General features: G+C 44.6%; 1 pseudogene; it reads right to left on the reverse strand.

The window, feature by feature from the left end:
- Window positions 1-9,833: 9,833 nt before the first annotated feature.
- Window positions 9,834-9,951, reverse strand: LOC126093195 (5S ribosomal RNA; annotated as a pseudogene).
- Window positions 9,952-11,015: the final 1,064 nt, after the last annotated feature.

Here is an 11,015-nt window from a genome sequence, read left to right on the forward strand (position 1 = left end):
CCGAACTATCAGTTTAATAAGTCACGGCTGCAAAATACTAACGAGAATTCTTTACAGACGAATGGAAAAACTAGTAAAAGCCGACCTCGGAGAAGATCAGTTTGGATTCCGTAGAAATGTTGGAACACGTGGGGCAATACTGACCCTACGAATTATCTCAGAAGCTAGATTAAGGAAAGGCGAACCTACGTTTCTAGCATTTGTAGACTTAGAGAAAGCTTTTGACAATGTTGACTGGAATACTCTCTTTCAAATTCTGAAGGTGGCAGGGGTAAAATACAGGGAGCGAAAAGCTATTTACAATTTGTACAGAAACCAGATGGCAGTTATAAGAGTTGATGGACATGAAAGGGAAGTAGTGGTTGGCAAGGGAGTGAGACAGGGTTGTAGCCTCTCCCCGATAGTTTAGACAAGAAGAGAATAGAAGCTTTTGAAATGTGGTGCTACAGAAGAATGCTGAAGATTAGATGGATAGATCACATAACCAATGAGGTAGTATTGAATAGGATTGGGGAGAAGAGAAATTTGTGGCACAACATGACTAGAAGAAGGGATCTGTCGGTAGGAAATGTTCTGAGGCATCAAGGGATCACCAATTTAGCATTGGAGGGCAGCGTGGAGGATAAAAATCGTAGAGGGAGACCAAGAGATGAATACACTAAGCAGATTCAGAAGGATGTAGGTTGCAGTAGTAACTGGGAGATGAAGAAGCTGGCACAGGTTACAGTAGCATGGAGAGCTGCATCAAACCAATCTCAGGACTCAAGACCACAACAACAACAACATTAGTTATTCCAAATGCATCGGTGGGCCCATAACCACTTAGAGTCGAAACAGTTGAATAAGTAATAGTGAGTAAAATTCATTTAGTGCCAGTTACCATATTTGCACTTCCAGGTAAAACACATTGAACACAACAACCAAGGAACATTTAATTACATACGTAAACTCAGAGCGTACTATAGCACCAGAGAGGTCTATGATATTCCACATGGTGCACTTTGCGCACGAAATATATTGTTCACACAGTTCCACCAATATTGACATCTAATAACTGTAGTGGTCAGGGAAGGTGGGAAAAGTCATGCTTGTAGTGACAGATCCGATCCTAGATAGACAGCGGGAGCAGTGTCAACAGGGGTCCCGTCGTCTTGAAACACAGCGTCAACATCACGAAACAGACATCGTACCATGCACCCAAAGTGGTGACAGAGTCCTTGGCAGTACCGCGACTTTGCACTGTACCCATGGGGTCCTCGTAATACCATGACGTGGCTGCCGAAACCATCACCGAACCCCCACCATGAACTCTGCCAGAAGTTGGAAACTATGTGCAGCAAGACTTGTCATCCGACCTAGTGACATTGGTCTATGGTTCCGTGTTTCAGGTTCTATGGCTTCACAGCACGTCTTCCTGTTACGGTCATTTGCATCACTGATGTGTGCTTTTAGAATTGCGGCTCGCCTTGTAATTCTCTGATTATGCAGTTCCCTTCATGCTGTTTTGCTACGGACAGGGTTCGGGAATGTGACATTCAGTTCTGCAGTGACTTTCGCTGTAGTCGTCGGCATTTTTTTCTTCACAGTACTCTTCAGTGAGAGACCAGTCACTCGAAGCACATTTTCGTCCGCGTTGTGACTTGGCAGATGATGTTTTTCCACATTCCCTGTATGCAGTTTGAATCTTCGATACGATGCTTTTTGAAGCACCAGTCACTTCGCTCACTGCTGTTACAGAGGCACCCGCCAAGCCATCACCAACGATGTGCCTTTGTACGGAGTTCACTCGGCTCACACGTGATGCATCCACGACTACACAGACCGCTATTTCGACCGCGACCCTCGCATCTTGTCGGCGGTGTTGCGCGGATCCCATTCGCAGTCAAATACAACAGCGCAATCTGCGGCGTTGGCTAGCGTCTGTATTTATCTTCAAACACGCACTCCTAGCGGTGTTTTCACGTTTATGTCCAACCGCTGTAGATACTTACATTTTGAATGGTTTTCTCTGAAACTATTTAGCTAAAGTGTAAGTGAAAGATGGCTCATAAACAGTTCACACAAGAAGAGAATACAAGCTATCGAAATGTGTAGCCACAGAAGGATGTTAGAGTTTATATGAGAAAATCGGGTTACTGTGAGGAGTACTGAATTGACTCGGACAGAAAGGAAATTTACGGCACATCCGGACTGAAATAAGGGATCGGTGATAGGACACATATCGAGGCATCGCCGATTCGCCGATTTGGTAACGTTAAAAGACATATTGCTATACATTTGGTTATAGAGGGAAGCATAGGGAATACAAATTGTCGAAGGAGTCTAAGGCTTGAATACAGGAAGGAGATTCAAATGAGCTGGAGGACTGTACGAAACCAATCTTCCGACTGAAGATCACGGTGGAAAAAGTGCAAGACAATTGTTGCAAATCATTTCTTTTACATGTTTGTACGTGTCTGTAAAAGTACTCAACTAATTGCCTTTCAGGTGTCGAGAGCGGCGGCAGAGGGCGAGCCTCCAAGACGCCAGTCTCGAACAAGACTGCCTCCAAGACGCCCGACGCCGGTCGCGAGAGCGTAGTCCAGCTGGACGTCGAAAGCAACACACACCGTGAGTAACAGCGTGTACTGACTCGAGCGGAACAGGAGGTGCAAAAATTAAGGCTAAAGTTCAGCTTGTTGTTTGGTGCTGATCAACTCAAAGTAGCAGGCGTACATGAGTTGCACTTGGAAGAAAAAAAATTATTTTCAGAGGGGATGAGTAGCTTTAGCGCTTTCTCATCTGTGGTGTCATAATACAGCTCAGACAATTGTGTTTGCTATATTTAGGTGATGTCAGTATCAATACTTCCTTAGATCCAAGGTCATTCTGGGTATCGTGGCATCAGCATAGTCCCATCTGGCGACATGCCTGAGCCCTGGAGAGGGAGGGACCCCGAGCAGTCTCGCTCTCCAGCCAGTGGCACGCAACTTGCACGCACAGCGTCAGCGTAAAGTAGCTCTCACCCCGAGAACCTCCATTTGGCAACCAGTGGCGTCCAATGTGCAAGCGTGTTGTCATGTTGTCCTGTGCTGCCTCCACTGAAGTACCTCACATCTCCTCCACACACCCACAGCCCCCACAGTCGCCCCCTACACGTATAGCCGGCGCAGTGCTGGGGTACTTGTTATCTTCTCGCTGTCCTGGGAGTGAGGGTCGACTGCAGTTCACACGCATGTCACGTGCATCAGCGCTTTCATATCACTCCAGAAATCCGGACACCGCGCACCCACTACCGGCACCCCGCGTGCCACTTACCTCGCACTAAGTGTCTGCCCGTAGCTGTCATCACAAACTGCGTGCAAGTTAAGGGGCCCCCACTGCTTTTGAGTAATATGCTCTCCATTCTAGTTCAGTGCTAGGACAATGGCTATAATAACAAAGTAATTTATTACTGCTCAAAAGTATTAATACGATCTGATGACGTCACACACACAACGATGTCCACAAGCAATTTAATACCTACCTGTTGTATTTGTCAGCCACGTGCTCTCCGTACAGACACAAAGCACAGAGTAAGGCAACCCTCAGCAGCTGAGTCCGTGCTGACGGTGTGCAGCACTTTTATACTCCGCAAGCCAACCTACGACGTGTGGCAGAGGATGCACTGTGAGCCACTTCGCTCCCCGTCTCTCTTGTTGCAGTCGCGAATGTTTCGCCAGAAGAACGATCGTTGGTAAGCCTCTGTGTGAACTCGAATCTCTCTGATCGTACCTTCTGACAATCCCAGCAATCCGGCCGATGTGGAGTTCAAAAATGTTCAAATGTGTGTGAAAGCTTATGGGACTCAACTGCTAAGGTCATCAGTCCCTAAGCTTACACATTACTTAACATAAATTATCCTATGGACAAACACACACACCCATGCACGAGGGAGGACTCGAACCTCCGCCAGGACCAGCCGCACAGTCCATGACTGCAGCGCCTTTAGACCGCTCGGCCAATCCCACGCGGCCGATGTGGACTATCGACCAGGACTGTGTAAAACCAATCCCTTCTGACGCACCTAGAAGAATGATGAGTCCATTGGTGCGATATCTGATGACCCAACTATCTGTGTAAGTGTATTTCCGGGAGTAATTCGTTGTTGTCGCAACGAAATTCAATAGCTACGATCCACTGAACACCACGAGTCTCCTGTACCGAAATACTCATAAAGTTGTTGTTGTTGTTGTTGTTGTGGTCTTCAGTCCTGAGACTGGTTTGATGCAGCTCTCCATGCTACTCTATCCTATGCAAGCTTCTTCATCTCCCAGTATCTACTGCAACCTACATCCTTCTGAATCTGCTTAGTGTATTCATCTCTTGGTCTCCCTCTATGATTTTTACCCTCCACACTGCCCTCCAATGCTTAATTTGTGATCCCTTGATGCCTCAAAACATGTCCTACCAACCGATCCATTCTTCTAGTCAAGTTGTGCCACAAACTTCTCTTCTCCCCAATCATATTCAATACCTCCTCATTAGTTACGTGATCTACCCACTTTATCTTCAGCATTCTTCTGTAGCAGCACATTTCCAAAGCTTCTATTCACTTCTTGTCCAAACTAGTTATCGTCCATGTTTCACTTCCATACATGGCTACACTCCATACAAATACTTTCAGAAATGACTTCCTGACACTTAAATCTTTACTCGATGTTAACAAATTCCTCTTCTTGAGAAACGCCTTCCTTGCCATTGCCAGTCTACATTTTATATCCTCTCTACTTCGACCATCATCGGTCATTTTACTCCCTAAATAGCAAAACTCCTTTACTACTTTAAGTGTCTCATTTCCTAATCTAATTCCCTCAGCATCACCCGACTTAATTTGACTACATTCCATTATCCTCGTTTTGCTTTTGTTGCTGTTCATCTTATATCCTCCTTTCAAGACACTGGCCATTCCGTTCAACTGCTCTTCCAAGTCCTTTGCTGTCTCTGACAGAATTACAATGTCATCGGCGAACCTCAAAGTTTTTACTTCTTCTCCATGAATTTTAATACCTACTCCGAATTTTTCTTTTGTTTCCTTTACTGCTTGCTCAATATACAGATTGAATACCATCGGAGAGAGGCTACAACCCTGTCTTACTCCTTTCCCAACCACTGCTTCCCTTCCATGCCCCTCGACTCTTATAACTGACATCTGGTTTCTGTACAAACTGTAAATAGCCTTTCGCTCCCTGTATTTTACCCCTGCCACCTTCAGAATTTGAAAGAGAGTATTCCAGTTAACATTGTCAAAAGCTTTCTCTAAGTCTACAAATGCTAGAAACGTAGGTTTGCCTTTTCTTAACCTTTCTTCTAAGATAAGTCGTAAGGTCAGTATTGCCTCACGTGTTCCAACATTTCTACGGAATCCAAACTGATCTTCCCCGAGGTCGGCTTCTACCAGTTTTTCCATTCGTCTGTAAAGAATTCGCGTTAGTATTTTGCAGCTGTGACTTATTAAACTAATAGTTCGGTAATTTTCACATCTGTCAACACCTGCTTTCTTTGGGATTGGAATTATTATATTCTTCTTGAAGTCTGAGGGTATTTCTCCTGTCTCATACATTGTGCTCACGAGATGGTAGAGTTTTGTCATGACTGGCTCTCTCGAGGCCATCAGTAGTTCAAATGGAATGTTGTCTACTCCCGGGGCCTTGTTTCGACTCAGGTCTTTCAGTGCTCTGTCAAACTCTTCACGCAGTATCTTATCTCCCATTTCGTCTTCATCTACATCCTCTTCCATTTCCATAATATTATCCTCAAGTACATCGCCCTTGTATAAACCCTCTATATACTCCTTCCACCTTTCTGCCTTACCTTCTTTGCTTAGAACTGGGTTGCCATCTGAGCTCTTGATATTTATACAAGTGGTTCTCTTCTCTCCAAAGGTCTCTTTAATTTTCCTGTAGGCCGTAGACAAGCCTCCACATCCTTACATTTGTCCTCTAGCCATCCCTGCTTAGCCATTTTGCACTTCCTGTCGATATCATTTTTGAGACGTTTGTATTCCTTTTTGCCTGCTTCATTTACTGCATTTTTATATTTTCTCCTTTCATCAATTAAATTCAATATTTCTTCTGTTACCCAAGGATTTTTATTAGCCCTCGTCTTTTTACCTACTTTGTCCTCTGCTGCCTTCAATACTTCATCCCTCAGAGCTACCCATTCTTCTTCTACTGTATTTCTTTCCCCCATTCCTGTCAATTGTTCCCTTATGCTCTTCCTGAAACTCTGTACAACCTCTGGTTCTTTCAGTTTATCCAGGTCCCATCTCCTTAAATTCCCAACTTTTTGCAGTTTCTTCAGTTTCAATCTGCAGTTCATAACCAATAGATTGTGGTCAGAATCCACATCTGCCCCTGGAAATTTCTTACAATTTAAAACCTGGTTCCTATATCTCTCTCTTACCATTATATAATCTATCTGATACCTTTTAGTATCTCCAGGATTCTTCCAGGTATAGAACCTTCTTTTATGATTCTTGAACCAAGTGTTGGCTATGATTAAGTTATGCTCTGTGCAAAATTCTACAAGGCGGCTTCCTCTTTCATTCCTTCCCCCCATTCCATATTCACCTACTATGTTTCCTTCTCTCCCTTTTCCTACTGTCGAATTCCAGTCACCCATGACTATTAAATTTTCGTCTCCCTTCACTACCTGAATAATTTCTTTTATCTCGTCATATATTTCATCTATTTTTTCATCATCTGCAGAGGTAGTTGGCATATAAACTTGTTCTACTGTAGTAGGCATGGGCTTTGTGTCTATCTTGGCCACAATAATGCGTTCACTATGCTGTTTGTAGTAGCTAACCCGCACTCCTATTTTTTTATTCATTATTAAACCTACTCCTGCATTACCCCTATTTGATTTTGTATTTATAACCCTGTAATCACCTGACCAAAAGTCTTGTTCCTCCTGCCACCGAACTTCACTAATTCCCACTATATCTAATTTTAACCTATCCATTTCCCTTTTTAAATTTTCTAACCTACCTGCCCGATTAAGGGATCTGACATTCCACCCTCCGATCCGTAGAACGCCAGTTTTCTTTCTCCTGATAACGACGTCCTCTTGAGTAGTCCCCGCACGGAGATCCGAATGGGGGACTATTTTACCTCCGGAATATTTTACCCAAGGGGACGCCATCATCATTAACCATACAGTAAAGCTGCATGCCCTCGGGAAAAATTACGGCTGTAGTTTCCCCTTGCTTTCAGCCGTTCGCAGTACCAGCACAGCAAGGCCGTTTTGGTTAATGTTACAAGGCCAGATCAGTCAATCATCCAGACTGTTTCCCCTGCGACTACTGAAAAGGCTGCTGCCCCTCTTCAGGAACCACATGTTTGTCTGGCCTCTCAACAGATACCCCTCAGTTGTAATTGCACCTACGGTACGGCTATCTGTATCGCTGAGGCACGCAAGCTTCCCCACCAACGGCAAGGTCCATGGTTCGTGGGTATCCCCGAATAATGTCCGTAGTTTTGTCGGTGGTGTTCTTGTTCGTCCTGTACACAGTCTGATGGTTGAAATACGTCTGCGCTACAGTTATAGCAAACTTTGATGATGAAATTGTGTACAAGTTATTTCATTTTCTTTGTTTTCATTCGTGAAAGGCTAGCATGAATTGTTTGCTACCGTAAGTGTTGTAGACAACTATAACGCGTCGCAGGAGAAGTGATCAATAGTCAGGGATTTGACAGGTCCGCTCACTCGAAGCAAAAAAAAAAAAAAAAAAAAAAAAAATGTAGTAAACACTTGCTCTAAAATGCATAACTTAAGAACTACGAAGAGCAGTTTAGTTTTGCTATCGTGAAATCGCCACATGAGAATACATCAAGCATTTTCGAACACGATCGTTTTTGTGGTTCAGGTGCTGTGTTGTGTGGAGGCCTCCAATTCTTTGAACATGGTACTCTCATTGGTCAAAATTATTGTGGCACTATTACGTACTCTTTCCCATGGGCATCATTTCAAGAGAGCATTCAGCTGTGACTTCACTTTTACGGATGACAATGCGCGACCGCATTGAAGTGCACAAGCGGATTAGCTAGTGGAATGAGTGGATATTCGGCGAATGGACTCGCCTGCCCACTCACTCCCAACTAAAAAACCTTATCGAGGGCGTGTGCAGTGCGTTGGGGGGGGGGGGGGGGAGGCGTACTGCAACACGTCTGCATGTGCACCAACGACTGTCCATCAGCTTCCAACATGGCTGCTGGAGGGCAAGGCTGGAGCGCCGAACCACGAGGAAACCTCGCCAGCCTTGCGCCCAGCATGGGAGCACGTTGGAGAGCATGCAGTGCCGCCTCCGGTGATCACATGCCCTGTTAAGAACCGTGTCTCACCTTTTGCAATGTACAGTGCCTTTATAAATCATAGTGCCATCATTGTAATTATTGTCTCTGATTAATGGTAACTTCTTTTAACTAGGATCCAATAGAATCATCATGACACTAGCGTATATCTGCATCTGTTCCAGAGCATCCTGTTCCTTTAACACCTCCGTCTAACGATGTGCCTCGAAAGAACAGTCAATGGATCAAAGCAAGTCGTACAAGCTGACAAGTATAGCTACGGCAAGACTTTCCATATACTATATCTCTTGATGGTTCGATTACTACTCTATTTGGAATATAATTAAGTTATTTCCGAAATTACTAGCAATGAAACACCAGTATCGCTGCTCTAATCGCGTTATTTCCTCTCTGATTCTGTGCATTATGACGCGAAAATCGTCGTCTCTCTCCAAATCGGTAATGTCATGACGTCACACACATACACTGCAACGTTGAAGAACCATACGTCGTAATATTTACGAACATATTTTTTTTAAGGTTTGCTTCTCACATATGAGGCTGTCCCGTATTGATGGTATACACTAGTAATAATGTACGATTCATATCCATCATATTAAGCGCAGGATTGCTATTTTTTCTCCTAGGATATTTTCAATATCCCTCTTGCCTACACATTGTCATTCGCATATAGGAGGAACGGTAGCTTTGTATTGACTCCGTGTCTCACAGTGATGGCCTTGGATAATTCACTAATAACTAATATTCTTATGGAGTCTTGCGAAAAGCCTCACAAATGATTCATTCTCTTACCAGCTATAAGATTTTATTTTACTCTTTATATGGATTCCTATTTTTGTGGTGTGCAATCCCAATACATACGAACAGCAAGTGAAGTTCTGGCAGCTAGGAACTGACGTTAGGTGCACGAGGTAACGCCATCGGTTTGACTAACGCTGGTTTAGGTAGTTGAATATACAGTAGGGATCGTTTCTTACCTATATGACGTCATTATTTTATATTGCCAGGCAATCTTACTTTGCTTCTCACTAGAGCACAGAAACGTCGGATGGAGAGCAGCAGCGCATAGTTGATAAATACTACAGGTATTTTGAGTACTAAATCACTTATGGACGTTGACGAGACGTTACAGCGATTTGTGAGAGATGCCGTCAGAATGTTTTGCTATCTTTTATGGGCAAAAAACATTAATCTGTTGTTATAACTAATACCCGAGCACTGAGTTGGAATGGAGGGCATATTGCTTGAAGTACATACTGAACTAAACTAGACTAAAAGTAAACTAAACTAAACTCCTCCCGAACAGGCCGTGAAGGCCCAACGGTACCGACCGGCCGCCGTATCATCCTCATCCCACAAGCGTCACTGGATGCGGATACGGAGGGGCACGTGGTCAGCACACCGCCCTCCCGGCCGTGTGTCAGTTTACGAGACCGGAGCCGCTACTTCTCAGTCGAGTAGCTCCTCAGTTTGCCTCACAAGGGCTGAGTGCACACCGCTTGCCAACAGCGCCCGGCAGACGGGATGGTCACCCATCCGAGTGCCAGCCCAGCCCGACAGCGCTTAACTTCGGTGATCTGACGAGAACCGGTGTTACCACTGCGGTGAGGCCGTTGGCTGTGAAGTACATACGGCAGATGTAATTGCGGTGTAACCATTTAGAGCCTGTTTACTATTTTTTCCGGATCTGACATCCTACCAAATTGCCAATACTACCACTTTCCAGATTTTGGTGCCACTCGAGTAATATTTTTTGCAGGCTGTGCTACGGCACCATTATTTTATTTTGTCAAAGTAGATTACTTTCCTTCTCACTACAAAACAGAGGCCTCGAATGGAGAGCAACAGTGCTTGGTTAATAAGCAATAAACTACTTATGGACGTCGTCCTCATGTTACAATGGCGTGTGTGTCATCATCAGATACTTCGAATACTTTTGGGTGATAATAAATTAATTTGTTGTCATAAGGAATACGCGAGCACTGAGCCAGTATGAAGAGCATATTACCTGAAAGCAGTGGGGTTCCTCAACTTGCATGTCGTTGGCGATGACAGCAATAGGTGCAATATAGAGGTATGACATCACACACATCACTGGCTGCGCATTAGAGCGGGGGAACACAGGTGGGGATGCACATGGGTGGATGCAGTATCTGGGTTCCCAGAATGAGAAGGAAGTGCTGATTCTGATGTCAGCGAAATGTGACATGCATGCCATTGAACTACAGTTGACTCTCGCTCCCATAAAAGTGCCAGCACAACAACTGTACCATTGCTGCATAGGTTATGCTTTAGAGGAGGGCTGCAGGTGGCATGCTGGAAGAGGGGCCGTGGGGTATTTCAGGCAGGACAGCACGTGACCATGTGCTTGCAAACTGCACGCCAATTGCTGCCGAGCAGGGGCACTTGGGTTGGGGGAGGGGGGGGGGGGGCACTTCATGTTGACAACACACATGAAAATTGTATGCCATAAACTGCCAAACTATCCTTCAGAATGCTTGACAGTCCCTGTCCGTCATTACCTGAGGTCTCCCTGGTCAAGATTTTGTGTGGTTTTTATTTTGCACTTCAGCTTCATAATTACGTAACTAACAGTCAACTTGGGCAGCCTTATTAGTGTTGAAGTGTCCAAGATGTAACACAATCCTCCTCGTCTTTTTTTATAATGGCGGATCTCGTGAC

This window comes from Schistocerca cancellata, chromosome 7 (genome assembly GCF_023864275.1).
Source record: "Schistocerca cancellata isolate TAMUIC-IGC-003103 chromosome 7, iqSchCanc2.1, whole genome shotgun sequence".
NCBI classification, from domain to species: Eukaryota; Metazoa; Arthropoda; class Insecta; order Orthoptera; family Acrididae; genus Schistocerca; species Schistocerca cancellata.